This window comes from Chroicocephalus ridibundus, chromosome 3 (assembly GCF_963924245.1).
Source record: "Chroicocephalus ridibundus chromosome 3, bChrRid1.1, whole genome shotgun sequence".
Classification (NCBI taxonomy): Eukaryota; Metazoa; Chordata; class Aves; order Charadriiformes; family Laridae; genus Chroicocephalus; species Chroicocephalus ridibundus.
Genome location: NC_086286.1, coordinates 15,292,912 through 15,318,699, shown reverse-complemented (window position 1 = coordinate 15,318,699; position 25,788 = coordinate 15,292,912). Strand labels below are relative to the sequence as shown.

General features: G+C 49.1%; 1 protein-coding gene across 7 annotated transcripts in view; it reads left to right on the top strand.

The window, feature by feature from the left end:
- FOXN2 (forkhead box N2) overlaps window positions 1-25,788 on the top strand; it is a 118,929-nt gene that overhangs the window by 65,715 nt on the left and 27,426 nt on the right. Inside the window, exon 1 of one of the 7 annotated variants that reach the window (XM_063328115.1) lies at window positions 14,868-14,930. The exons of 3 other annotated variants lie outside the window; for them this stretch is intronic. The gene's annotated coding sequence lies outside the window, so the exon portion shown is untranslated. Of the gene's footprint in view, window positions 1-14,867; window positions 14,931-14,960; window positions 15,091-17,178; window positions 17,287-17,317; window positions 17,461-25,788 lie in introns of those variants that run through there. 3 more of the 7 variants (XM_063328108.1, XM_063328113.1, XM_063328112.1) reach the window with 3 other exon arrangements.

Below are 25,788 nucleotides of genomic sequence, written 5' to 3'. Positions count from 1 at the left end.
ATCTATTCCATGTTGATCTCAGTTTGAGGTGGTGATGCAGGGCGGATGGGGGCTTTGATCCACGCTTCTGAAGTCTCTGTAACACTGACCATTTGACTGGCAAATTTATCTCCTGCTTCCCAAAACCAGAGCCATCCTTAAGCAGTCGCTGCCTTCCAGCATCTTCCAGCCCTGACTGCTGTGGCATTCGCTTTTGGGAAACTGTGAAAAACAATGAGTACAGCTACAAATGACTTGAGAGTCAGAAACATTTGGTATGGTAATAAAAACGTTCCTGGCCGAATGGTAGCAGCCAGCTTAATAGCTATTTGGCTTTATTCTCACCGAGCGGTATCTATGCATTTCTTCGGAAACTGGCTGCGGGGTCAAAGCAAGTGATGTTATTCCCTTCCCGCTTCATATAAAGCTGACACAGAAATCAGCAAGCAAGCAAGTGTAGAAAGGTGTGATTAGCTTAAGAAAATACCATTCGGGTTTGGTAGAAAATGCAACAGGAGTATTTCTTTTATATGTTTGAAACAATCAAACAAATGTATAGACAAAGTAAATTATTTGCTGTACAAATCTCCATATGAGCAGGTCAAAGTGTCTAGGTAAGGCTGCAGATAATATTAATTGAAAAATGCATTGCTTCTCTTCCTGAAATTTACTGCCACCTTGAATTAGTATTCCTTACGGTAACCACTTGTCAAGCGCACGGCCAATAAATAACGTGGGTGGTGTAAACACAGCTATGTGCTCGGGAAGTTAAAAAAGGTTTGGCAGTGCCTTTCGGGGGGGGTCTTTCTCTTTCTCAGATGAAAAGTTTTTCCTGCCCACAAAACTCTAAGTTATCTGTACGAGCCTGTGTTGGCTCAGCCAACAGTTCACCTCTGTTCTGCAGATTTTAGCCACATGAATCATTTCCAGTTCCGCTTTCCTATTGCCATGGATTTTCAAAAGGGAGCAGGCGCGATCAAGAATATCCAGCGTTACTATTGTTATTGCTAAATCAAATGAGAATAAAGTTGAAAAAGCTCTTGAATGGCCTCCTGGAAGCCAGTGTTTAACTCCTGGTGTTGGGATGAGAAATGCAGATTTTTCTACACCCTGGGAAGCATCCAATGCTAGTCTGCATCAGAACTGCTGAACAGACTGGACTTTGAGATCGAGCCAGAGATTAATTCCTACTTTCCTGCCACAACCTCCTTCCTCCTGGAACTGGAAAATGAGCCAAAAACTCCTAAGCAGCGTGTCTGACCTTTGCTGTTGGCTGCCAGGGCCCTGGGTGTACCCGTTGCCTTGCTTCCAGGACCCCCAGGCACTCCATTCCCATCCCTGGCTGCTCCTCACTTGCTGGCGGGATGTCCCCATCTGGTCGTGGACCCACGATGTGGGGCCACCTTTCCCATCACCAAACAGATCCCTGGCATGGCCACCCGCCTTCATCTCTTGAGCAATTCGTCCTAGCCTCCCTTTGTTAAAAAGCAAAAGTTTGGTTCAGATGGTTCAGAGTACTTTATTTTCAGTCTAATTGGGGAACTGGCCAACATTTGTCATGTAGATATGGTCTTTACAGAGAAAGATGTTGGAATTTTGTACAGTGAACAGGGTGACCTTTACTCAAACTACCAAATTACACGTAGGTAAACAAGTAAACCAGGTTCAAGACAAAAGGAGGTGGTGCTCCACGAAAGAAGTGATGGACCTTAGGAAGCCTTTTCTAAAGGGTGGTGTTTGGATGCAAGATGTTTTTATGAGTTCAAAGGGAAGATGGAAAAGTGCTTGGAGGAGAGACCTTTTGCCTGTCAAAAGACAAAACGCACCAGGCTCAGGAAGCCCCTGAGCTGAACATAAGCAGAGGTTGGGAGAATATTAGGGGGCAGAGGGGTTACGTACGCTTGTGTTGCTCCTGCCCTTTTATGGTCCACTGTCCACTTATGGCCACGGCTGGGTACAGAAAGATGTGCCAGAAGGATCTTTCGTTGGAGTGAGCCATGACCACCTTGTCACCTAATCGGTGGCTTTCAGGAGCAAGACTTAGCCTCTGAATGGTGGTTCACAGGCAGAAATTACCCCTTGCTGAAGTCCTGCCTCTGCAGAGGAGAAGTTATTGCATTTCCGTGCTTAATGCTTTAGTCTTCAAAATAGTAGGGTTTGGGGCAACACTGCAGTGTTCTCATGTGGATCCTGAGCAACATGAGGTGGTTTGTTGGTGATTGATTTGGATCGATTGCCTTATTGGTGGCTCAAACCTTTGGATATAGGGACAGTGAATAACAGCAGAAGTAATTTTTCACTTTATTTGACTGAATTTCTGCTTAAACATTAAGTAAATTCATCATCGTAATTAATTAGAAGTGATCTTTCAAAGTTAACAGAGCAAAACTACTTGTTGTTGGTGAGTGTGCTTATAGATCTATGAACAAAGATCTACACAAAAGCCTAACCCTCCTTTAACTGCAATTTACTGACGTGCAATGCTTCTTTAGGTTATGTAGTATTGTGTATAGTATATTGGTTTGTACACCTTATCTTTCCTGGGATCAAATGAACCCTTCAGTAAGGGGTAGCAGTTTCCGTACTTCATCCCAATCCATTGGAACTCCAAAATCCAAGTTGCAGTAAAGAGAGGAAAACAAGCAGCATGGTTTCACACCGCCTCAGAGATGCCAGTGGAATAACCTTCATTTCATCCACTGATGATCTCATTCCATGTTTCCAGATCAAATCCGATTTGAGCAAGACATCAGTTCAGAGAGCATTAAATACCACTTTTGTTCATTGTGATGATTAATTAATTAAAACTTGTGTTTCCCTCAGTCAGCTGAGTTTGTCTGAGGTTTTTCTCTCTGGTGCACCAAGGGGGTGAGAGCCAGAACTGATGTCAAGTATACCAATGTAACATGAACATGTTTATGTGTTTCTCATCACATTTCTCATCAGGTTCCCATCTCCCCACTGCCTCTCTCAGGACGAGTGTGTGCTCTCTGTGCGGGCTGGAGGCTTTCCTCCACCCCCAGGTTTTGTCCAAGGCCGCTACGATGGCTGGAGGCCTCAGGCTCTCTGGAGGAAGGCAAACAATGCCATTTTGTTGATGCAACATCTTTTATGTATGTATTAAATAGAAATAGAGGGATCCTCAGCTATGGAAGAGGCTATCCCCATGCAGATGCCAGAAAGTATGAGTCCTCCGGACAGCTGGAATCGGGTCCAGGCAGTGATCCCAGCCAGCTGTTCACAGATGTGCCTGTTGGAAGCATTTATATTTTGTGAAACTCAACAAGCACCATCTAAGAAATTCCTCCTCTCTTTGCCCAGGGCACAGCCCCTCCAGTGGGCTGTAGCACCGAACTGTTGATTTCTAACTAACTCTCTGAATAATACAAATCTAAAAGATTTCTGGTGATAAAGTGTAATGATCTATGGAAGTGAAGAGCTGGTGCGTGCCTCAGAGCCTGATTTTGACCTAAGTTACGCTGCTGTGAATCTGGAGTGACTTTGAGGAGAGAAACGACAGAGAAAGGAGGTGGGAAGCAGCACACCGAGCAGGCAGGGCATGCAGGTTTGCCGCCAGGATTGCTAGGAAAAGTGCAGGTGCTCTGCAGAGTGGGGTCATGGTCGTGGTCACCTCTCTGCAAATGATTTATGATGGGTTTTACAGCAACCACTCCTGTGCCAGGGGAAAAAGACCTCTGAAAGGCTCTCCAGTGACCCTCCTGGGAGCCCAGGCTCAGGCTGACTGGGAGAAAGGGTGCTGGAGCCTGAACTCCCCTCTGGTCCCTTCTGCCTCCTTGGAAGGGGCAGAGGAAGCCCCCCACGTCGCACTGGCAGGGGCAGTCCCTATCGCACACAGGGAATAGGTGTGCAGAAGGCGCTTTTGACTTTGTGCGCCCAACCGGAGACGTTCTCACAGACTCCAGAGAGGAAAGAATTTACTCTGGGGCAAATTCTGTCATCCTCAACCAAGCCAGATGCTCAGCAAAATCCAGGAAAGTTTATTCAAATGAGGATTACTGTGATTGAGCCCAGCCATTTCTTACTACTCTTCTTCACCTCGTTGTACCTCCAGATGCTCTCTTTTGCTTCACTTGAAGCACGCCCATAACGAAAGTAGGTTTATATTCAATATTTAGATATAACCTTACAGTTAAATTATATATATACAAAATTATACATATATATTCGCAGATAAAATATATGTGTGTACACATTGTGTATAAATAAATATATATACACGCATACAATGATCTAAACTTCAAAAGATGAAAAAATGTAGAGGTGGAACACAAATCAGTAACTCACAGTGTTTCTGAAAAACTTATATGAGAACATTCCTGACTATGTAGGACAGTCCAGCTCAGGAACATCAGTTTTGCTGATATTTTGAGTGGCATATAGAGAAAATTCCTTGCAATGATTAAAGAGTTGTAAATTGCCGCTGAGAGGTAACCAGTGCCATGTGCAAATGCCAAATTGCTTGTTAAGTGTAATGTTGGGTGATAAGTGTTTTGGTTACGGTTGTTTTAGGGAAGTCTGATCTATGGCAGCAGCAAGATCAAAGGAATCTTAATTCCACCTTTTAATTATCTCAAACCTTGGGTCTGGTGGGAGGTAGGGAAAACTTTTCCCTCCTGTATAGCTTCAAGTTTCAGATCATTCTGAATTATTTGGAGTTTTACAGGTGAAAGCAAGATCAGGACAACAGCCTGTTTAAAGCCTGTGAAAGCCAGAGTGCAGACCCACCCCGCCGGCAGGTGTAGGCAGGGAGGACCCACCACCAGCTCTCCGAAACTCAGCCGGCAGCTTCATTGGCTGAACTCTCGTCTTACACTAGAAAAAGCAAATGAAATCCTGGTCATAAAACCCAACTTTTTCCCAAGGCTGTCTTCTGACAAGGGCGAGACCTGCACAGCTCAGAGAGCAAGCTTGCTGGGGCATGGCGTTGAGTCTTTCTGCTGGGCACCAGCTCTGTGCAAACCAGCCTCTTAAAACTGGATTTGCTTACAATTTATGTGCTGGAGGAGAGTCTCTGTCTCCTCCCACCTTGTCCCCTCTCCCACACCAGATTCAGGCTCGGGAGCCAGCACTGTTCCTTTAGTTGTCTTCCTCCCTCGCCAGGCATTTCCCAGTTATCAGATGCATTTGCAGGAACAATTTCTAATTCGGTCCTCTTCCACCCCTGATTCATACAAGGAAAAAACATTTCGTTTTTTAAAAGTAAAAATGAAAAGTAACAGAATGTGGGGAACATACATTGCTAATTCCTGATGTTTTAATCAACTCTATGGTCTCATCCCTGCACTGAGCAGCTCCAGTCAAAGCCACCAAGTTAAGGCAATGCCGGGCTCATAACTGAATCTTGTACCGTCTTTTCTGCTGATTCTCTCCATCGCATGTTCTACACAGACCGTGCTCATTGAACAAAGCAAACAGTTTAAGGACTGGTTTTGTCCGCTCACCAATATTTTGTCTGCCCCAAAAGACAAACAACAATAATAACCTGGGGAAGGAGAGGGAGGCGGACCATGTGAAAGTCTGAAATTGTTCTGGTGTGGCTGAACGGGGAATAAGGCTGAAGAAGCAGCTGCAGGAGTGAATATGAATGGAGGACAAGAGGATAGAGCCACTGAAGTGGCAGGGGCAGATGGAGGAGGACGGAACAACTGGAGGGGGCAACGAGGGGTGAGATGCACAACAGCAGCATGCATGGCACAGCTGGAGCCAAAGCCAAACCTGGCTGTGACGCTCAGGGGTCCAAAGAACCTGAGCAAAGAACCTGTCCAAAGAACGAAAGAACCTGTCTCAAAGTGTCGCTTTGCTGTGGTTCTCAAACTTAGAAGTCTCTCTTTTGTTACCAGGGTTTCGAGTTGAAATAAATGTACAGAAATTTGGTAACATTATTTTGCTCCTATTCTTTGGTTCCTGACTAAAACCAGCCTTAGATGGGGATTAGGACATTTTCTAGATGTGTGTGCACAGACACATGTGACCCTGCACAGAACTGATTTCTGTCCTTTCCATGTTCAGCCCATCCATCATTTTAGCTGCTTTTCAACGGGTTGTAAATTCCCACTCACATCTGGAAACACCCCCAGGGAGCTTCCATCTGCCGCGTATACTTGGATGCCATGGTGATGTGTGTCTAAGAGGCACTATGCTGCAGAGGGACCCGCCAGCCCTGCTCGAGCTGCGTCAGGTGCCAAAACTACCCAGCTGAAGAACTAGAGATGCCACTCAAGCATCGCAAGGGCCATTCCCAGCAGGACATATTAGCCTGCGTAGACGCCTCCACCACCAGTCCCAAAGGATGTCATTATTAGCTCGACTGCCTCAGATACCCAGCAGATCCACGATCAACAGGTTTAATGTTGGCAAGCCAGCTGTTGGTGCTTTTGATAGTGAAGTGGATTAAAACCTTGGTAATCCACGAGTGATGGGTATTGTGGATGTGCCTGAAAGGACTGGCTTTGAGAGAAAAGACTTCCCGTGCTCAACCAGGACCAGTAGTGGCATAAGGTTTGCTGGCCACAGTGAGTACGTGAATATATCAACCAAAGAAAATGCTGCGTGATCATTATACTGCCCTTAATCAACTGGAAGGCACCTTGCTGAATGCCACAGAGAAATGCACCAGCTGGTGTTGGATAGTCTTTCTTGTCTCCAAATAAGGCCGTAATCAACAGGACATCTGAGGCCAGGCTTATTTTCCAAGTCCTCATCCATCTCCTGCTCTCACTCATGAGATTATACCCAGTGTCAGTGCACTGAAGAGAACAAGTTTTATTCCACAGCCGTGAGTTTCAACACGGTTGATCCTTCAGACCAGCACATCCTGCCCAGGCAATGAAAAGGTGAAAGAGTATTTTTTGTCTACAGAATAACAAAGACCATTTCAATCGCCCTTCTCTCCCACGCTTTTTATATTCTGAGTAAAGGCAAGGTCACAGGTTGATACTTTTATCTACTACGTATGCCTTAATTTCATTTCTACACATCAGCCATTCAGAAACAGCTAGCAGGAGCCATGCCAGCTCCCAGACACACGGTGATAAGGATTTCAGAGTTCATTAGCTGAAAAAGAAAGTTTTGCGAAAATGCAGTTTTGGTTGTCAGAGACAGTGCGGCAACCGGACACAAGGTCTTTGGCCATTATCTTCCTAATACTTCCAGCCAGGGAGCCTGTTTGAAATCCTTGACTGGAACAGGCTGTGAGTTTTCCAGCTTGGTGCTGGGATATCATCCATGGGAGAGTGACTTTTCTTAGCTTGCTTGAAAAGCTCAAAAGGAAGAATTAGTCTGCAGGTACCAAACCAGCCGTTGCTATTTGCCTTGTACAAGGACCACATACCTAACCCTTCTCTTGTATGAAGAGATTATCAATCAACTTCGTTCAGGAATGGAGGGAGATTCAGACGAAGGGTAACTTACCTGCAGAACCAGGCGGCAAAACCATGATTATCGACGCACCTGGAGTCTCAAATCATATAGGCCCTAGACAGAGGGGATCAGGAACTCACCACTGCTCTCCTTATGGGCTCTTATCATACCATGAAGCCCCTGGAACTGATAACTTGGACTGCCTGGGTCAACGCTTCGATACCAGTGATGGCATAACTCTATGGCAATCTCTTGACATGGAAGTGTTGCACAAAGACCCTCATGTATAATATGCATAAGAAATATTTATGAGAAATAGGAGCTCCTGCTTGTCCCATCCGTCATCCCACTTCTTGTCTTGATTTCTTTTCTTTCCCCTTTATATATTTTTGTAAACACTTTGAGCTTCATAAGAATGAAGTGCCAGTTCTGTGTGCAATCTTTGGGTCCTGTCTGGAATCCCTTGAATTACGTGTTACAGGCAACGGAGGACAAGGGGCGGGAGAGCCAGGGAACTAAGCACGCGTGTCTGAGCTATGCCCTTACTGCCATCAGAGTCCCCAGAGCTTGGGAATTCCTCCTGCTGTTGGGCTGAACATTAGGATGGCGTCACCTCGGGCTCACTGGCCTGTGTCAGGTGAGTCCAAAAACATCCTACAGCAGAGCCACAGCTCTTCTGCCCTGTTCCTAATTCAGCCCAAACCAGGATGGCAGGACGAAAGCAAATCTCTTTGGGGATTATTTCAGAGCTGCTGAGCCCCAGCCCACCACCGTGCATTGACGAGATGCTGTTCACCTCTGGGTCCCTCCCTGTATCAACCCACCTATCTATTAGAGGAGATTATAATAACCAGCTGCCTCAGATGGTGTTTTGAAGCCGAGCACTTGCAAATGCTTGAAGATATTTGGATTATAGATGGGCTAAATAAAAGCTGATATGAGAAGTAAAGCTTATAAGGTGTGGTAAGACGAAGGGCTAGCTTTCAGGTTTTCCACTGGGGTTTAAATCACACCTCTTCTTTTGAATAATAATGTGAAACCATAAAATCTTTGTTACTGAGAGGCACCGTAAGAAGCATTTTGTATTGAAATCAAAATAGTTTCTTTTAAAAATACTCAAGCCCTCTTTAAACTGCCAAGTCTTTAGTCAGATATTTAGCCCCAGATCAGAACTTGAACTGTTGCCACTTGCTTTAAAATTCTAAGCATCAGTATAAAAATAAACCACGAAAAATTCATTTTGAGTACAGCAGAATCCATGGACACAGAGTTGAAAGCCCATTGTTAAACAAGCAAGTACTCTCCTAATCATAACAAAAAGAGAGCGCCATAACACAAGGTGAAAATAACCAGAAAGCAAACAGAACACACCATTGATTGAGTCCTTCATTATCTAGGATAGCTTTTAATGGAGGAACCTGCGTGTGTGTCACTGCTCTTATCTCTCCAAAGGCAGTATGCACACACTGTAAAAATCAGTCTCTTCATTTTCTGCTTGAAAAGATCATTGTGAAAAAAAAAGTGTCAGGGGGTGGAGGTCATGCTGATTTATTGGCAATTAAACCCGCAGGATTTCTGCACTCCTTTCAAAACAAAGTATCTCTGGGTAATTCAGCCTGGCAGATTACATAGCGGGCTATCTACTAAAAGGCATGAATCTTTTTGTTTGTGCACAACAGAAACAATTGACTTGGTCTTATTTAGGAAATTGCTCCTATTTTCTGTAAGGTATTTGTATTACCCATGAAGAGAGGGAGGTAAGGCATCTCTTAAGAATGCAAGATTCTTTCCAGTGGTAAAAATGCTGGTTTTATTCCTCATCCGTTGTTGAGGATAGCAAGTCTACAGATAAACTTCCTCCTGCTTGAGAGTAAAGAGATGATGGTGCTAAATATATAATCCAAATGCATTGCTAAGGAAGACACATTTGCTTTACTCGGGGGTTGATTTATCCATACTTATCGTACTTCTGCCTGAGCTTTCAAACCGAGCTGCATCAGCCTGGTTTCTTGGTGATGATTTTCCAGCTGTATGATTTAGAAGTCTGAAGAAGAATGTCACCCTTAAGTGGCGTAGCTAAAGTGGCAAAATGTTCACTATTCTGTTTTGGCAGAACCACCTCGTGCAGGTTTGGGTTTACCTCATTTACTGAGCTAGCATAAGCTATACCAAACAACCAGATACAAGTATGACCGATATTGCCACCCAAAGTGTTTCCCAGCGTAGCGGCAATGTCAAACTCTTTCTAACACAGGTAACTTCTTAGCTTTGCAAATGGTTTTGGATATCGAATATCGTAGAGTCGTAATGTTTCTTTGGTGGTTCAACACGTGTATTTCAGTTCTTGGACATGGAACACGCAGAGCGGGAGGAATACTACAACCAGCATTGAACATCTTCCCAACCAGTGTGGTGGCTTTGGTTGTATGGTTGGGAAAGCACCTACTTGTTCATTTTGCCAGGTAATATTGTCCCTAAGACTTCCTTTGTAGTGACCTGCTTGTCTGAGCTCTGGATCTACACTGCAGAGATGTTCAGTGGAGAAGTGTAGGTCTCAGGAGATGTTAACAGACCCTCGATCTTAGGAGGAACTGTTACGGGGGGCAGGCAGAAACAGAGTGCACGTTCAGTTCCTATAACAAGGGACTTCGGACCTGTGGGTATATCGCTACAACCAGATCTGAACAAGAACTTCAGCACCGAGTCCCATTTAGGACATAGCAAGAGATGCCAGGGAGAGCAAGTGTGGCAGGCGGCAGGATGGTGGGAGTAGAAATGCTACTAATCACGCACTGCACAGCATCCCTCGGGGCTTTGCCTAGGGCGAGGGAAGAGGCCAAATGCTAGACAAGACTGGTGGTAGGAGAGAGCAAAAGGGAGACATTCCCAGACAGATACCACAAGCGAAAGTTATGGGGTGGGAGCCAAACAGGCAGATGCACCAACCTGGAGAAATAGGAAGTCCCTTTGAAGTTATTTCTTCAAACAACCTGACAATGCAAATCGGAGATCCTGCTTGGAACAAGAAGTCCTAGGAGAACCAGGTGTCCAACCGGTGCTGGACCAGCATTTCTCTCATGGCATCACTGGGCAGAAACAAAGGTTAACCTGATCCTGCAAAGAGCACCCTGTTTTGCTCCTCTGGAGGAGACAACGCCATTCCTGGGTGGCTTAACCTGACAAACTCTTCTTAAGCTGGCTTTCCGCAGGGTGATACACCGGTTGTAGGTCACCGGGATCAAAGTGCCTGTGGTTTCACAACACAAAGTGCTGAGGCACTGCGAAGCCCAGCTGACCATACACAGGTGTGGCAGAAATTCCAGCACAGCAGCTGGGCCTCGCTGGCCCTCGTATCACACATCCATGCCACTGGACCTCCAGCACTTGCCCTTCTGCTTTTTAGCAGTTCCCTTCTTGGCCTTGCCTGCTCTCCATGCTCTTAGGTCACACCTAAGACCACCGATCATGTGCGGTACTTTAGACAGCAGGATGGGTGATGGGCTTGGGTGCGGAGGTGCTTTCATGGTGCTGGGTAGCACAGATCAGCCCAGGCTGATGTGTCCCGTGGAGAGTCCCTGCTGTGTCCTCTCCCCTCCAGAGAGGCAGGTTGCAACTGCTGGGTTTCATCTTCCCAGTGGTATTGTCCTCCACTTACTGGGTCTGGATGACTGTCCTCGCTGTCTGGGGAAAGCCTTACACCAGGATGCATGTATAAATGCCGCCTACTAGTGAGACCTCGGATTGAAATAAGAAAGAAGGTCTGAGGAAGTTGACCCTGACATGGGAGAGGCCTATATTCCACCCAGAGCAGAAAAACACCACCCCAAACTGCTTCTTTTTTATTTTTCTTTTTGCTTGCATTTCACCACCTGTGGTGAGAGCAAGACAAGCAGAGCCGTGACGGTGCCCTGAAGGGGAGAGGACAGCCAGCCTCTGGCAGAAAACACGCGGGAGCCGGGTGGGAGAGCTGCAGTGACGAGAGCGGCTTTGGCAAAGCAGTCACGGTGTGTCTTTGAGTGGTCAGTACCTTCAAGGACAGCCCTGGAGCCGGGCCAGGAGGCACCAGCAGCCTCTGCTGAGTCTGTCTTGGCTCTGAGCAGGAGGTGACAAGAGTAGGGTGAAGGGCACCTCCTGCCATCTCTTCATCACCTTCCCCCGCCTCTGCAGCATGTCTTCCCCATGCCCCCTGCCTTGGGGACTGCAGGAGGTGCTGCATGGGCACCCTGGGGAACCGTGTGGAGACCTGTGGTGTAGCATCATGGCTAATATCTGTCCCACCTATTTTCGAGGTCTGTGTTGGGAAATAGCACCATGTCCTTGTCATGTTTAGTGGATGACTTCTGCTTTGCTTGGTGGCATTTTGCTATAGGTTCCCTTCAGTAGCTCTGGTGCTTGTCCTGCCTGCAGTAGAAGGCTGGGATGGAGCAAGAGGAGACCAAGGCGGCGTGTGGGCTTGGACTGCCAGCAGCCGCAGGTCTCCGTTGCGGGACAGGTTACATTGTGGGAAAGAATGGTTGAATGCCTTTAATCTGAGATTTGGGAGCAAGCAGCTTTCAGGGATTCTGCACAAAGCATCCTGGCAGGGCGTCCTCCACCTGTGGCTCTCCAGCTTCTGGGGAGTGAGCAAACGTGCAGCAGATAACACTTGGTGGCCTTGGCTCCATCTGATGCTGTTGCTCCCAGCCCTCCCCTACCTGCTCCCACAAATCGCATGCAGGATTTAGCAGGCAAACTGGATCATGGCAAGGAAGCAGGGATCAAACTGAGCATGGACAGCAAAGAGAGACAAACACAGGTTCCTCGATCATCCAGCAGCTGCCTGGGCACTAAGTGAAGGCATCCTGATGCCTGCCAAGGATGTCAGGAGTCAAACCAGGCAGGGACAAGCAGAACAAGCAAACATCAGGAGAGGTGTCAGTGCCCCCATGATGACCTGAAAAGACCTGTGGTGGAGCCCTGTCCCCGCCTGCCCTTGAAGGGTGCATACCCTTCTCTCCCGCTGTGTGTTCAGAGGGGACCAGGAGAGCCTGGAGCCCTGGTGTGCCCCAGCTCCTGTGTGAGATCTGACACAGACCCGTCACGGATCTGTGCCGCTGCTGAAGACAGTGTGGAAATGAAGCATCGCCCCGGGGTGCAAATGGTGCTCCAGCGGGAACGTGCTGGTTTTTGCAGCGCTGCTCCTGGGGGCTGGGGCTGGTGGGAAAGCAAAGGTCCTTGAGGAGTGACCCGCCACCGCCGCTGTAATGCTAGGGATGCTGAATCACATATCTGTGGCACCCGCCTGTCCTGTACCTGCTACCCGACCTGGCAATGCCCGCTCAAAATGCTCTGTGCCCCAGCTGGGCTGGGTCAGCTCCGGCTCCTCCAACAGCGCACGGAGGAGCTGTTGCAGAATTGCAACTACATGTGTTCCTCTAGAAGACGTAAATTCTGCCTATGGCCCATTATTGAGATGACTACGATATGAGGTGGAATGCTGAAGCCTTTCTAGGGATTGCGCTGGGCTTTCTTCGGCCTCCTGTGCCCCCCTCCCCAAATCCACTGCTGCAGCCACCAGCCATTTCACAGGCAGTAGAAGACCAAAGGTGGCCCTGGTTGGTGTTGGAGGTGAGGGCCTGATGAAATAGGCACTCTAGAAAGCGTCAAATCTCCCTTACTGCCTTTATTGATACAGAGTTGCTGGATTTTTAACAACATAGTATGGTTTAAAGCCAAAAAAACCTAACCTGGGCATGTTGAGGAGCAGAGAGGACCCAGGAAGATAAAGGTGACATTTTTCAGGAGGTGTAGAAACATTTTATTTCATTTGAAGTGTTGCGCTACACCCTGGTTGAAATCAAATGCCCATCCAAAGGCCAAGTTTTATTTTTTGTTTCCGTGAGGGGGTGGCGACTTCAGGGCACTTTCAGCTTTTATCTTTTTAGGTTTTGTTTGGTTTGCGTTCTGGTTTTTTTTTTTTTTTCTCTTCCACTAAAATAGACGGGGTGAGAGGGCGTACGTTCCTGCTGAACTCAGCTTGTGTTTTGAAAGGGTAAGTGGAAAAATATCTGTGAGCAGCTCTGCTTTAAAGGCCAGGGCGTAAAGGCAGTCAAGGGCTGAGAGTGGCTACCACTCTCGGTGGCCCGCGCTGAACTTTTCACGTAGCATATTGAAGCCAAATGGATCCGGGATTCAAACGTCTCTCTCTCAGGTTGCCGCCCGGCTGGGGCAAAAGGCAAAGCAACACAACCTGGTCCTACAGGGAAACAAGGTTCAGCTCAGGCACCGCTCCTCCCTCTGAAGCAGCTGAGGTGTGGTAGCCATCCGGGCAAGCTGCAGCCCTTGCTTTCTGGGAGGCAGAGGGACGGGAATTTAGGCAAAAGAGCCTCTTACAGGCAAAAGTATTGCTGGTACCAGCAGTGCTAGGTCTATTTTTAATCGTTTAGCAATGGAAGGTGCTTTCAGCATTAGATGGCTTTAGCAATACACAATTAATATAAGTGCACTTCCGTTGTCCGCCAAGAGGGTAGGAAGGGCCCCGGATAACTTCTGAAGCTGGAAAAATAAAAGGTTGAATGATTCATAACGTATTCAGTCAGTGGAAATTAGGTAGGAGCAAAATGAAAGTTGCTGAGAACAATTTATTCTGGTCAAATCTGTGTGGTTGGACTCTGCTTCTGACGCCGGTCGTGCTTCACGGCGCAGCAGAAGGAGCCGGGCTGAGCTGGATTCGATTCTCTGCCCTTGGGAGAATATTCTGCCTGCTAAAACCCTGGGCCCGATTCATCCTTGCTCTTAAAAAACCCAAGAGGTTTCTCTCTGAACTGAAATTATTTCCATTAAAAAAAATAAAAAGACAAAAAAGAACAACTTGTTCCAGCTAATGTGGAGTGGTGGAATTTCATTTGAAACACGTTCCCATCCTCCCTTATAAATAAAATTACTGCAACGCATCACGAGGCAGGCAAAAGGAAACCTTGGAAAGGGCGAACAAACTTTTTTTTCCCCCCCCCCAGCAGCAGATCGGCCGGGAAAGAAAAATTCCTCCGTGCCCGTGACTTCCCGAGGTCCTTTTTTACGCTGCTGGTAAAGCTGCGGGCGCACGCAGCGCTGAGCAAACAGCAAAGTTCTCGCCCGGGGAAAAGCTTCGAGCGGAGGACAATTGCGCCACGAGGCCGAGCAAACACGGCGGCGGTTTCATCTTTGTTGAGAGGATTAAAAAAAAAAAAAAAAAAAAAATTTTTTTTTTTTTAAAAATAATAATAACAACGAAGGTTTAGCGTCGGAGGAGAAATGGGAGGGGTGGGGGGAGAATGTTGGCAAAACCGCACCAGCGTTTTGGGGAAGGGGAAGGAGGGTTTATTTTTGAAATTGATGGGGTTTTTTCGGGGGGGTGCGGTGCTGTGGGGGGAACTGGGGTGAGCGAGGATGGTTCGGGGAAGGATGAGGAGCCGGGGAAGCCGCTCCCGCCTCCCCGCGCCGCCCCGACGGCCCCGGGGTGGCGGCGGTGCCGGGAGGCACCGCCGCCACCCCGGGGCCGTCGGGGCGGCGCGGGGAGGCGGTACCGGCGACGAAGACGAGGAAAAGGAGGGGTGTGTGTGTGTGTGTGTGTGTGTGAATTTGTTCCCCGTTGCCATGGGGAGGCGGGGAGGGCGGTGCCGCCGCCGCTGCGCAGGGAGCAGCTGCTCCCTGACACATCCCCCCGCTGCCATATTGTGTCCGCGCCGCCGGCCGCACGGCTTCATGACCGCGGTGAGTGGGAGCCGGCCTTCTTTCCACCCCCCCAACCCACCCCCGTTTTTCCCCACCCCTCTTTTGGTTGCTTCCCCCCCCCCCCCTTTTTTTTTTTTTTGTTGTTTAGTTCTGGCGTTTTGCGGGGGGTTGGCGGTTTTTTTTTTTTTGGTTTTTAAGGGTTTGAGGACGGGGGGGGGGGGGGGAGAGTGGGGAAGAGCGGTGGGTCTCGGTGGGGCTTCGGGGGGGGGGGGGGGAAGGGGGGGTGCGCCCCACGCATGGAAGGGGCAAAGCGACATCCCCTCCCCTCCCCTCCCCTCCCCTCCCCTCCCCTTCCCTTCTCCCCCCCCCCCCCCCCCACGCATGGGGACAACGCGCGGCGCTTCCTCTTCCATGAGGGTGCGTGGGGGGCGCACGGTGCGTGGGGAACCTCGTCCCCACGCCGCGGCGGGAGCGACCTCCTTCTGCCCCCTCCTTTCCGCCCCCCCCCCCCCCCAGCTCCTCCTCCCGGCGCGGCTCCGCGGAGCTTCCGCCCGCGGTTTTTTACGCGGGTGACCTCCCGGCGCAGGGCCGCGCTTCTTAACGCGGAGGTGATGGAGGCGGGTTCCGCCCGCCGCGCCGTGCCCCTCGCCGCCGGGCCAGCGCCATCGAACCCTCCGGCGGTTTATTGAATTAGATAAAACACCCCTCCATTCCACCACACACACACACACACACCCCCTTTTTTTTTTTTTTTTTGGCCTTATTCCGCTGCGCCCCCTTGTCCCCGAAACGGGTGGGACACCCCGCCACGGGGGCGCGAAGGGTCCGTGGGTTGCAGAGGTGAGCGGGGCGGGGGGAAGCGGGAGACGCGTTACCCTCGTTTTTGGGGGTAAAAACACTGGAAACGGCTCACGAGGTGCTGGAGGCAAGGCCGGCATCTGCACGTGGCCCTTGGGGGTGTCCCGGCTTTTTTTTTGGGGGGGGGTTGGCGGAGTTGGGCAGGGAAGCGCGGTGGCCGCTGAGGAGCCGCGTCCCGTTGCCCGCCGGGCCGAGTCCCCGCTCGGATACGCGGGTGCTCCCGGTCTCCCAGTTGACGGGGGCGCGGAAACTGGCTTTTGTTCGTAAAGGTTTGGGTTCTGGAAAGGCCCAAACAAAGAGTAAAGAGGACAAAGAGTAAAAACCGGAAAATAAGGAGTAACCTTGCGTCGGGGCCCAATAAACTCACATCCCCGCCGTGGTGCCTGCCTGGGGATGGGCGTCATGCACGAAATGTGAAGTTAAAAATGCGGAATTAGGTTTGACTTGAATGCTGTGAAGGTGACTTGGTTAGGTTTGGGACTAACCTGTGAAATCAAGATAACTTTATATATGCTATACTCTCCAAATCTTGTTATTGGCGGACTTGCATTTAGATATGACTTTGGTAACGGGTGGGTTTTAATATATTGTGTGAATCACTTCACTTCTGTTGGGCTTCTTGGTCTGGGGGTCTTTTTTACCTCCTAGAAGTCTGTTGTGATGCTACATCTATGCACGATAAATTAGGCTGGCATTATCTTCTGTCAGAAAACTGGAACTAGTTTGCAGTTGTTGTGGTCTTTTTTTTTTTTTTTTTTTTTTTTTTCTCTTCTCTTTCTCCTTGGCAGGTGCCAGCTCACATTTTCCAAGCTCTGCAGAAGATAGCTGGGACGCATCAGCTCTGAACTGAGAGCTACGTGGTATCAATTAACCTGGCGCAGACCTTGAGCCTAATGAACTTAGCTGAGTGCCAGGCTGTGTTGTTTCGGAGCTGGGCCTCCTGCTGCTGCAGCGGTTCGGGTGCTGCTGGGGGGGCTCCTTGTGTCCAGCTGCGTCATTGGAGTTTTGTAGAAATAGGGAGAAGACGGTAATTCTCGCTTTGTATGTTTGAGTGGCCTAAAATATAGGACTTTTCTGTGGTCTTAGTGTTGTTTTTTGCCCCCGAATGCCCCGTAAGCTGAGCGGTGTCGCTGTACGTGGTGTTTAGGCTTGCAGAACGTGGTGGAGATGCTGCGGTGGCTGGAGATGCTGCCTTGGCTGTAGCACCAACCCTGTATCGCTTCAGGCGTGCTGTCCTCCCTGGGACCTTGCCGGAATAAAACTCCCTTGATGTCTCCCTTGTCAGCGTCTTGACCAGAGGATGAATTTGTGACCCCTTTGGGTGCTGCTGCCGAGGCCGCACCGAAGGAGCTCCGCGGGGATCGCTCAGCCCGAGAAGTAAGATATCTTTTTTTATCCAAAAGGGACACCAGCCGAGGAGCGCGCTGCCTCACCAGCTCCAACCAGCACAGGTTTTCTGCTTGAGGAGCCTTCCCGTGTCCTCTGGGGAGCTCGGGATGGAAGGCGCCAGCATTGCCAGCAGCTATCTCAGTGTCAGGATGTGCCAGTCCAGTAAGTAACGGAGCAGATACAGGGACGTGTCATGGTCCCGTCAAACGAGAAAAAGGACTGCCTGGAGAGCGAGTGCAATGCCCGGGAAAGACAACAGAGGCTTAGAGGCATGTCAGGCTCCTTTTTACCATCTTTATTAAGCACAGGCTCTGCCCCCTCAACATAGTTGTCTTGAAAACCTGACGCGTTCGGCAAAGGCAAACTCTTTTGGTGAGTGAGATAGTTTGGCGGCTGCGGATGCTGTGTACAGGTTTAGTTCAAGCTGGTGAGAAAGCGATGCGGTGCATGTGCTGGAATGTCTGTTCCCATAAGAACAGTGGGAGTTTTGACGCTGGTTTCACCAGGGTTGTAATTCCACCTTCCTCCCCCGTCATCGCTCCTTGGCTACTGGTTGTTGGGGTTCAAAGGAAGGTACGGAAGGAGATACCCTAGGCACTCGGAAGACTTTTTCCAAATGCAGATTCATGTTACCTTATCAGAACGAGCCGGGTAGTGGGATTACAGCCGGTGGGGTGACAGAAAGTGGGGGTGTTGGGATGGTGTGCCCACAGCTGCTGCCGCGGCGCATCTCTTGCACCACCCCCTTCCATCGGGTGCTCCGACTGCACCGCTGCCGTGCAAAACCAGCTCCGCAAAATATAGCTTTCTTCTCCCGGCTGTAAATCAATGCGAAGCGGCCTTTTTGTAAGTGAAGGTCGTAGCTGGAGTGGTGTGTACTCACTGCCTTTTCAGCACAGGTGTGAATTCTGCCCCTTTTATTCCATTTGGCTCCTCGAGTTTTCTTTTTATGGCTGTTGCCGCTCCTTCCCCTCCTGTTAACGAGGTGCGTTGTGTGTAAGCTTGTGTATGGGATGTCACTGCCTCGCTTATGGCCTCTTTGAGGGAAGTAGATGGAGGCGGCGAGTGCCTCATCCCGCCGCTCGACAAGTGCAATGGTGTTGGGCAACTTCCTGCGTCTGGGCGCTGCTGTCGGCGGCGCTCGGTGACTCAGGGCAGCGCGGCGGCGGCGGCTCTCAACAAGCACACGGTCACAGGCTGCAAACACCCATCCGCATCCCAGCCCAGCAGCTGAGAGTGTCGGTCCGGGCGCCTGTGGGGTGTCTCTTCCCGGATCCAGCAGCTTCCTTGGCTCCCAGAGGAGACACCCGCAGGTAAAACAAGAAAACCCTGAGATGTTGCTTCACTTTTTTTTCCTGTGTTTATTCGTTCCCTGTCATATTCGTTCCCTTATAAATACTTAAAGGGTGGGTGTCAGGAGGATGGGGCCAGGCTCTTTTCAGTGGTGCCCAGGGACAGGACAAGAGGTAATGGGCACAAACTTGAGCATAGGAAGTTCCACCTAAACATGAGGAGGATCTTCTTTACCCTGAGGGTGGCAGAGCCCTGGCACAGGCTGCCCAGAGAGGTGGTGGAGTCTCCGTCTCTGGAGACATTCCAAACCTGCCTGGACGCGTTCCTGTGTAACCTGCTCTGGGTGACCCTGCTCTGGCAGGGGTTGGACTAGATGATCTCCAGAGGTCCCCTCCAACCCTATGGTTCTATGATTCTATGATGTTACACCTGCCTTCTGACTTAGTGCAGGCCGCGTGATGATGAACTCTCTGTCCCATCCTCACCATGCCCTTCTCCCAGGTAACAAGTGATAGGACAAGAGGAAATGGCCATAAGTTGCTCCAGGAGAGGTTTAGATTGGATATTAGGGAAAATTTCTACACCAAGAGGGTTATCAAACATTGGAACAGGCTGCCCAGGGAAGTGGTGGAATTGCTGTCCCTGGAGGTATTTAGAAGATGGGTGGACGTAGTGCTTAGTGATGTGGTTTAGTCATGTTTTTTGTCAGTGTTAGGTTGATGGTTAGGCTCGATGATCTGAAAGGTCCCTTCCAACCTAGGTGATTCTATGATTCTGTGCTGCGCAAGAGCACTCAGCGAGGCTCCAGGGTACTTGCAAAATAGAAGTGAAGTCAGCAAGCGGCACACAGCTCGCCTGTGCTTCAGTAATAAATGAGGTGGTAGGGAAGAAGCACTGTCTGGTGCCGGCCAGCATCTTTATGGCCTGGTTCTCTGCCTCCTCCCTCTGAAACGCCACGGCTATGGAAGGACGAGGGTTGGACCATGCTGAGAGCTCCTCGGCGCCGAGTGCCCGGAGGTCTGCGCGGTCTGTAACCGGGAAGTCTCACTGCCGTGTCCAGGGTGGGAATACCCGTGCCACTAAACGGCTGCTGGCGTACCAGGACCGTTTTAAGAGAAACCTGGAATAAGAAGATTTATACCAAAAGTCAATGATGCAAATTTTTACTTTTTTTTTCGCCCTAGTGCGCTCAAATTATTTTCTGTTATGCTCAAACTAGACTTAGAGCTCCCTATTTTTTTCCTCAAAGGTTAGGGTGTGTTAGGGACTCCATTAAATTGGCTAGTAGTGCTGCAGAAATCACCCCCCCACCCCTCCTGCACCCTTCTGTAAGGATTAGATTATGAGTTGGGAGTGTTTCCACCCAATTCCCGCTGGCGGAAAATCCTGATGCGATTTACGTGGGTCAGCGGTACTCGAGTAGGTGGGCAGCCTTGCAGCGTGGCGGTTGTGGTCCACGGTGGCTAATGAGTTCTGTGAACTGGCTGATGGGGTGGGTTTGAAGCGCGGCGCTGGGCTGAGATCAGCTTGACAGCCGGTGGCGAAGCCGGTCTCTTCATTACAGCCCCACAGGCTCACATGCCTGTCTCTGAGCGGCATCGTTGGGGACCTTGGGCTTGATCGAGGTGACCGCATTTTCCAGCTATGAAGAGCTGGATGGGTGGTGTGCGGGCGATGCTGCTCGATCCTCGCGTTATTTTGTTTATGCATCTGGGCGCCCCACCAGTGTGCATCGTACCAGTTGCCATCGCGTTTTTAGCGTGGACTTTGTGATGTGTGACTGGTTGTATTCCCAAAGGCCATCTCCTGGAGCAGCTTATCTTGATACCACGCTCAGGCTTTGTTTCTTCTCTCAGATTATTTCCAGTGCATTCCTGTCTCGCAGTTTGCAGCTACTTTTAGTTTCCCGGTTGACTTGCTGGCTTCCTTTTTAACGCTGTCACTGGATTGCATTGTGCTTAAATTTGTGGCAAGTATCTGGTCACCTGAAAGCTAACTACTGGATGTGGAGAGAGTTCAATGACTGGAAAACTTGCACGAAGTAGAGCCAAGTGAGCGGGAGCTGGGAAGCTTGGTGCCAGGCAGCAGCTGCAGTCCCTCATCCCTCATCCTCTGGCCTGTGAGGACCATCACCAGATGGGTTATCAGCTGGTTTGGTTTGGTTTAGGGATGCTGAGCAGTCAAAAGTATGAGCTAATATGCTTTTGGGCTTTTTGACCATGCCATGTGAGAAGTGTCGGATGGGTTCTTGTACTTTGACGGTCTAGTTTTGCTAGCACAGATGCCTTTCTTCTGTGTTCAGAGAAACTGGTATCTTCTGTGGCCTTCCATCTGAAGGTTTACCTCAGCATACAGACCCTGTATGATCAAACTGGGCCATTTTTGTGTCCGAGAAACCTGCTTGGTCCAATTGTTCCAGCGTGGGATCTCCGTGTAGAAGAAAAGATAGGTTTTTTTGAAACAGAAAGCCAAGTTCAGCAGTTGTGGAGTAAAATTAAGAGGAAGTTGGCCAGGGAGGCCAGCACGGTGAAGAGCATCACTTTGCTGTGCCCGGGGCTCTGGAGGAAAACTTGAGCTTCGGGAGCAGGAGCTGGGAAACTGCAATCGGGGACAGCTTTGCGATGATGAGATTTTACTGGTAACACGGCGGTGTCTTTGTGGTACGGCTCCAATGATGCTTTTAAATTAAATCTTGCAGAAGGGTCACGTGGGGCAAAGTGTTCGGTTTTCAGCTGAAAATCGGGAGTTCTGGCACTTTAAGGCTGAAGAAGGCAGAAAGGCTGGAGGGAAAAGATAGCATTATGTTTTCTAGTGTTGGTAAATTGTCACTGACACCAGCTGAAATGTAGCTATATTCACTTCTGTTTCAAGAGGATGGTGGAGAAACACGTGGAACGGTTACCCTGGAAAAGGGAATTAGCATCAGAATTATTTTGGAAGGCATTTGCTCAAATGGCTGGCTTGTGAACATATCAATGGCTTACATTTTTTTGCATTTTAGTTCATTTAGCAAGCAACGTACTGAATTTAAGGAACATGACTTGAAGGCGTCTTTTGAAAAGCTACTATTGGCAATAAAGCATTTTTCTTAAAAGCGCTTCCCCCCCTCCTTTCTGTGACACCAAGGGTTTTTCTTAATAGTTTAGATTTCGCTGCTGGATTTGGTTTTTTTTTCATTTCCCAATTTCTCTGTTAGACTGTTTTCATGTGCGTGTTTTAAAACTGAGGCACAGGGAACCTTGTCCGATAGTGACTGTAACCTTTGGAAAGGCTTCACGATTGCAAAGGCCCTGCAGGCAGCACTGGAATAAATGTCCCAAAGGCTAAGGGCCGTGCACAGGGTCTGGATTGGTGTCCGGGCATGTCTGAGTTTACGTATCAGTTTCGTTTCGGATATTTATTTCAATCATAAACCCACTTGTGTGTGTGTGTATATATGTGTACTTCATAAAAAAATGAAAACTTTTTTCATACAAATTATATCTCAGATGAAATCTCTTTCTCTCACTCCCTGCCCTTCCCCAAGCTATGATAAGGGTTTATTCCCTTCCCTTTTTTAAATTTTGCAGAACTTCATAAATTTTCGTAATATTGGACCTTTTCATTGGGTTTCATTTTGTTCTCTTTTTTTTTTTTTTTGTTAAAAAAAATGCTTATGGCTTGTCTGGTCCTTAGTTGTTTTGTTGTTTCTGTTGGGTTTTTTTTTCAGGCTGGCTTCAAGAAGCCAATACGCAATTTTTAAATGGGTTTTTAAACAATTATTTTTAATTTCCCCCTGCCTTTGCCAGCCAAGAGGAGCGGGAAGGGCCCCGAATGCCATGGGTGCTGCCCTGGGAGCATCTCTGGTGCCTTTTGTGGCCGGGGAGGGAGGGGGGTGCGCAGCTTCCCCCTCTTCTCCTCTGCAGACAACGGGTTCCGGCTTGCCGAAATCTATGGCCAAGAGGCGGTTTTGTCCCCAGGAGACCGTAATGCCTTTAGTTGTCTTGGATACGTGACATCATATAGCGTTGTAATCAAATATAGGCCTTTTGCGGGGCCTGGGAGGGCGGGGGGGGGAGGATTTCAGTCTGACCTCCAGCCCCGCCGAGCCGCCCCTGTGGGGTGGGCAGGGGATGGAGCAGGGCAGCCCCACACAAAGGAGATGAAGGAAGGAGGGGGGAGGTTAAATTAATGGGGGGGAAAATGGTCTGGTGTCATGCTTTTACTGCTGCCGGTCAAGCGGATGCGGTGCTTTTTATCAATGGGTTTTCACTCGTTGTGCCAAGATTTTTTTTTGTTGCTCTTCGCTCTAACGCACAAAAACTTGTCCTGTGCTGCGGGCATGATGGCTTGGAAATTTATGCTAAATTTGTGTAGGCGAGGGGTGACAGTCATTTATTTGTGTAATTCTTGGGCTGCTTTAACGACACGATACCTGCGTTGATGCATTTAAGTCAGAACAGTCCCCGGTGTCGATGCGCTTCCCGTCAATGCAAGGGAATATCAAAAATCAACAGAAGAGTTTGCTATTGGTATAGTTGCTTGCATGCAAAGGCACGTACACCAGTCTTTTAAAATATTCTCTCAGAGCTTGTATATGTTAGTACAAAAGTTGTGTGTAGAACACACAAATGCCCCAGCTCTGTAATTAAGGCTGCACACCCCGAGCTTCTTGCAGAGCATGGTTGCAGATCCACTCTCATTAGTCTAAGTGTGACATGGCTAAAAATCCCTTCTCCTGGATTAAAATCACATTCTATTCCACAGACTTAGACAATGCATGGTAAGATTTTTTTTTTTAATTTTTTTTTTTTTTTTTTAAATCTGGAGGGAAATTACTGCACTGTTAGCAGGTTCTACGTCTTCCCACTACTGGCAGAGGTGACCTAGTTGCTTGGCTGGTCCTACAGGAATAAATAGGTACGTTTAGTTGCGGAGGAGGTTGTCCTAACCTGGGGCGCCGATGTTGTACAGATGCCAAATGGCACCTTTCATCCGATGCCACTGGAGAGTAAAGAAGGGTCAAGCAGCAGCTCTGCTCACACGATAACCTGGCACGAACAAGGCTGTGGCATCTTTTAATGAAAAGGCTGAATTCTTTCTTGCTGGGTTGGTGAGTCCAGGCACGGTGGCCATAGTACTGACACGATGTCTGTGCACTGCTACCTGCGACGCTGCTGGTTTTGGAGAAGGTCACTTTTGGTGGGTTGGAGGTATCTGCTATGGCTTTGTCCCCTGGACTCTGCTGAAGCTGAGACTTCTTCAAGAAGGGCTGCTGCAAAAAAATTGTGCTTCCCTGCTTGCCTGAGGGTATGCTCAAGCGGACTTCCAGCGTTGTTAAACAGTTGGCCCAGGTTTAAAGCAGCTTCGTGTTCATAAAATGCTCATTCATCAAACCATTCGCTTCTGTGGCAGAACACAGCGCTGCTCAAGGTCTTCTGTGAAAATGAAGTTGTAGCTGGGGATGCATATGGCAGCATGCAAACCTGGTTTAACCCCAGATGTGCTGTGCTAGGCTGAGGACCTCCCAGCCCCCATAACCTTTCCCAAACTTAGCTCTTCACTGAGTTTGAAAGAAGATTGCAGAAATATTATCTGGTCTTGCGACACTGAATCTCCTCCAATCTGTTGAGGCTTCTGTGAACCTGACTGCTATCCGAATACACCTCCAGCCTTAATCAGCCCCTTCGGACCTGGGCTGTGCTGTTCGGGTCACAAGCGGCCTGGAAGGGCAGGACTTCACTGGGCTTTGGGTGCTGGGATCAGCATTTATCAGCAGGGAGGTCCTCTCCTGGCTTTTATGTGTGCTCCTGAGCCATGCCAGAACTCACAAGACTGCTGGAAAGAAAGTCATCTCTCTCGCCTATTTTCTGATGTGCCTTTTAATCCTAACCCTAGAATCATCGTCCTCTGTCTCTAATTACCATGCAGAAGAACGTGCACCTCCGCTGCAGTACTTCATATTTGAGGAGTAGATGTTTGGTTGGCTTTTCTTTTGGAGGTGCTTGCAGGAGATAGATGCTCGAGTTTCTTAGGGTTTGGATGCCTGATGCTCTGCTTTCAGTTGCAAGTGTTGATTCTAATTAACAGCAGCGTGCTGTGTTACTGTGTACTTATTGGTAAGGCGAAGCACGTGGGACAGAGCATAAACTGTTGCACATTTTTCAGAGATGTTCTTGAAGCACGTTATTTCTGCGTTTGCACAGCTGGAGGTTGCCTTCTGGCTCTGCTTGTGGGGCTGGGGATGTCCCGGTGGGAATTGCAGCCAGTCTCTGGGCATTGGCTGTGCCAGCCGGAGAGCTCGGTTAAATGGTGGCCATCTGCCTCCTCTGTGGAGAGCAAGTCCTAGTGCCTACCACTAACCTTGTTTGCATCAAGCTTTCTAGCTGGTAACGTTAGGAAAAAAATCTGAGGTTCCAAGCGTATACGGTTTTATCACGATATCTGCATTGGAGAGCTTCTTCCGCATCCGTTTCTTCTCGCAGTCTGCTTCCCTTGCTCTTACTGTGGCATTCCCGCTGCGTCATCCCTGTCCACAACACCCTGCTAGCTTACAGCAAAGGCGGCTTTGGGTGGTATGGCCCTTACATAAAATACTAAACCCTAAATACTGGAAGTGGTAATCTTGAAAACAACAGCTTGGAAGTTGTGTTTTTACAGTCCCATCTGCTTATGGCCAAGCAGAGCACATATGGAGAAAAAGAAATTGTGGATTTTGGATGTCATTAAGGGTCCGCGTGAATGAAGAGGGGCTTTGGAGAGCACGCAAGCTGACCACTTGTGTGCCTTCAGGTACACTCCAGTGACACCGCTGTCACTCCCCACCAGGCTGCTACAGGCAGAAAGCAGTGCTGTGTCAGCTGAATAGTTAGAGACGGTCTGCGTGGCCCTTGGGTGCTTGAGAGGTAAGGAGGCCCTATGGGCTGCATGGTCCTTGGGTGCTTGAGTGGTGAGGAGGTCCTATGGTCTGCGTGGCCCTTGGGTGCTTGAGAGGTAAGGAGGCCCTATGGGCTGCATGGTCCTTGGTTGCTTGAGTGGTGAGGAGGTCCTATGGTCTGCATGGCCCTTAGGAGCTTGAGTGGTGAGGAGGTCCTATGGTCTGCATGGCTCTTAGGAGCTTGAGAGGTGAGAAGGTCCTATGGGCTACACGGCCCTTTGGTTCTTAAGGGGTGAGGAGATCCTGTGGTCCACGTGGTCCTTGGGTGCTTGCATGGTGAG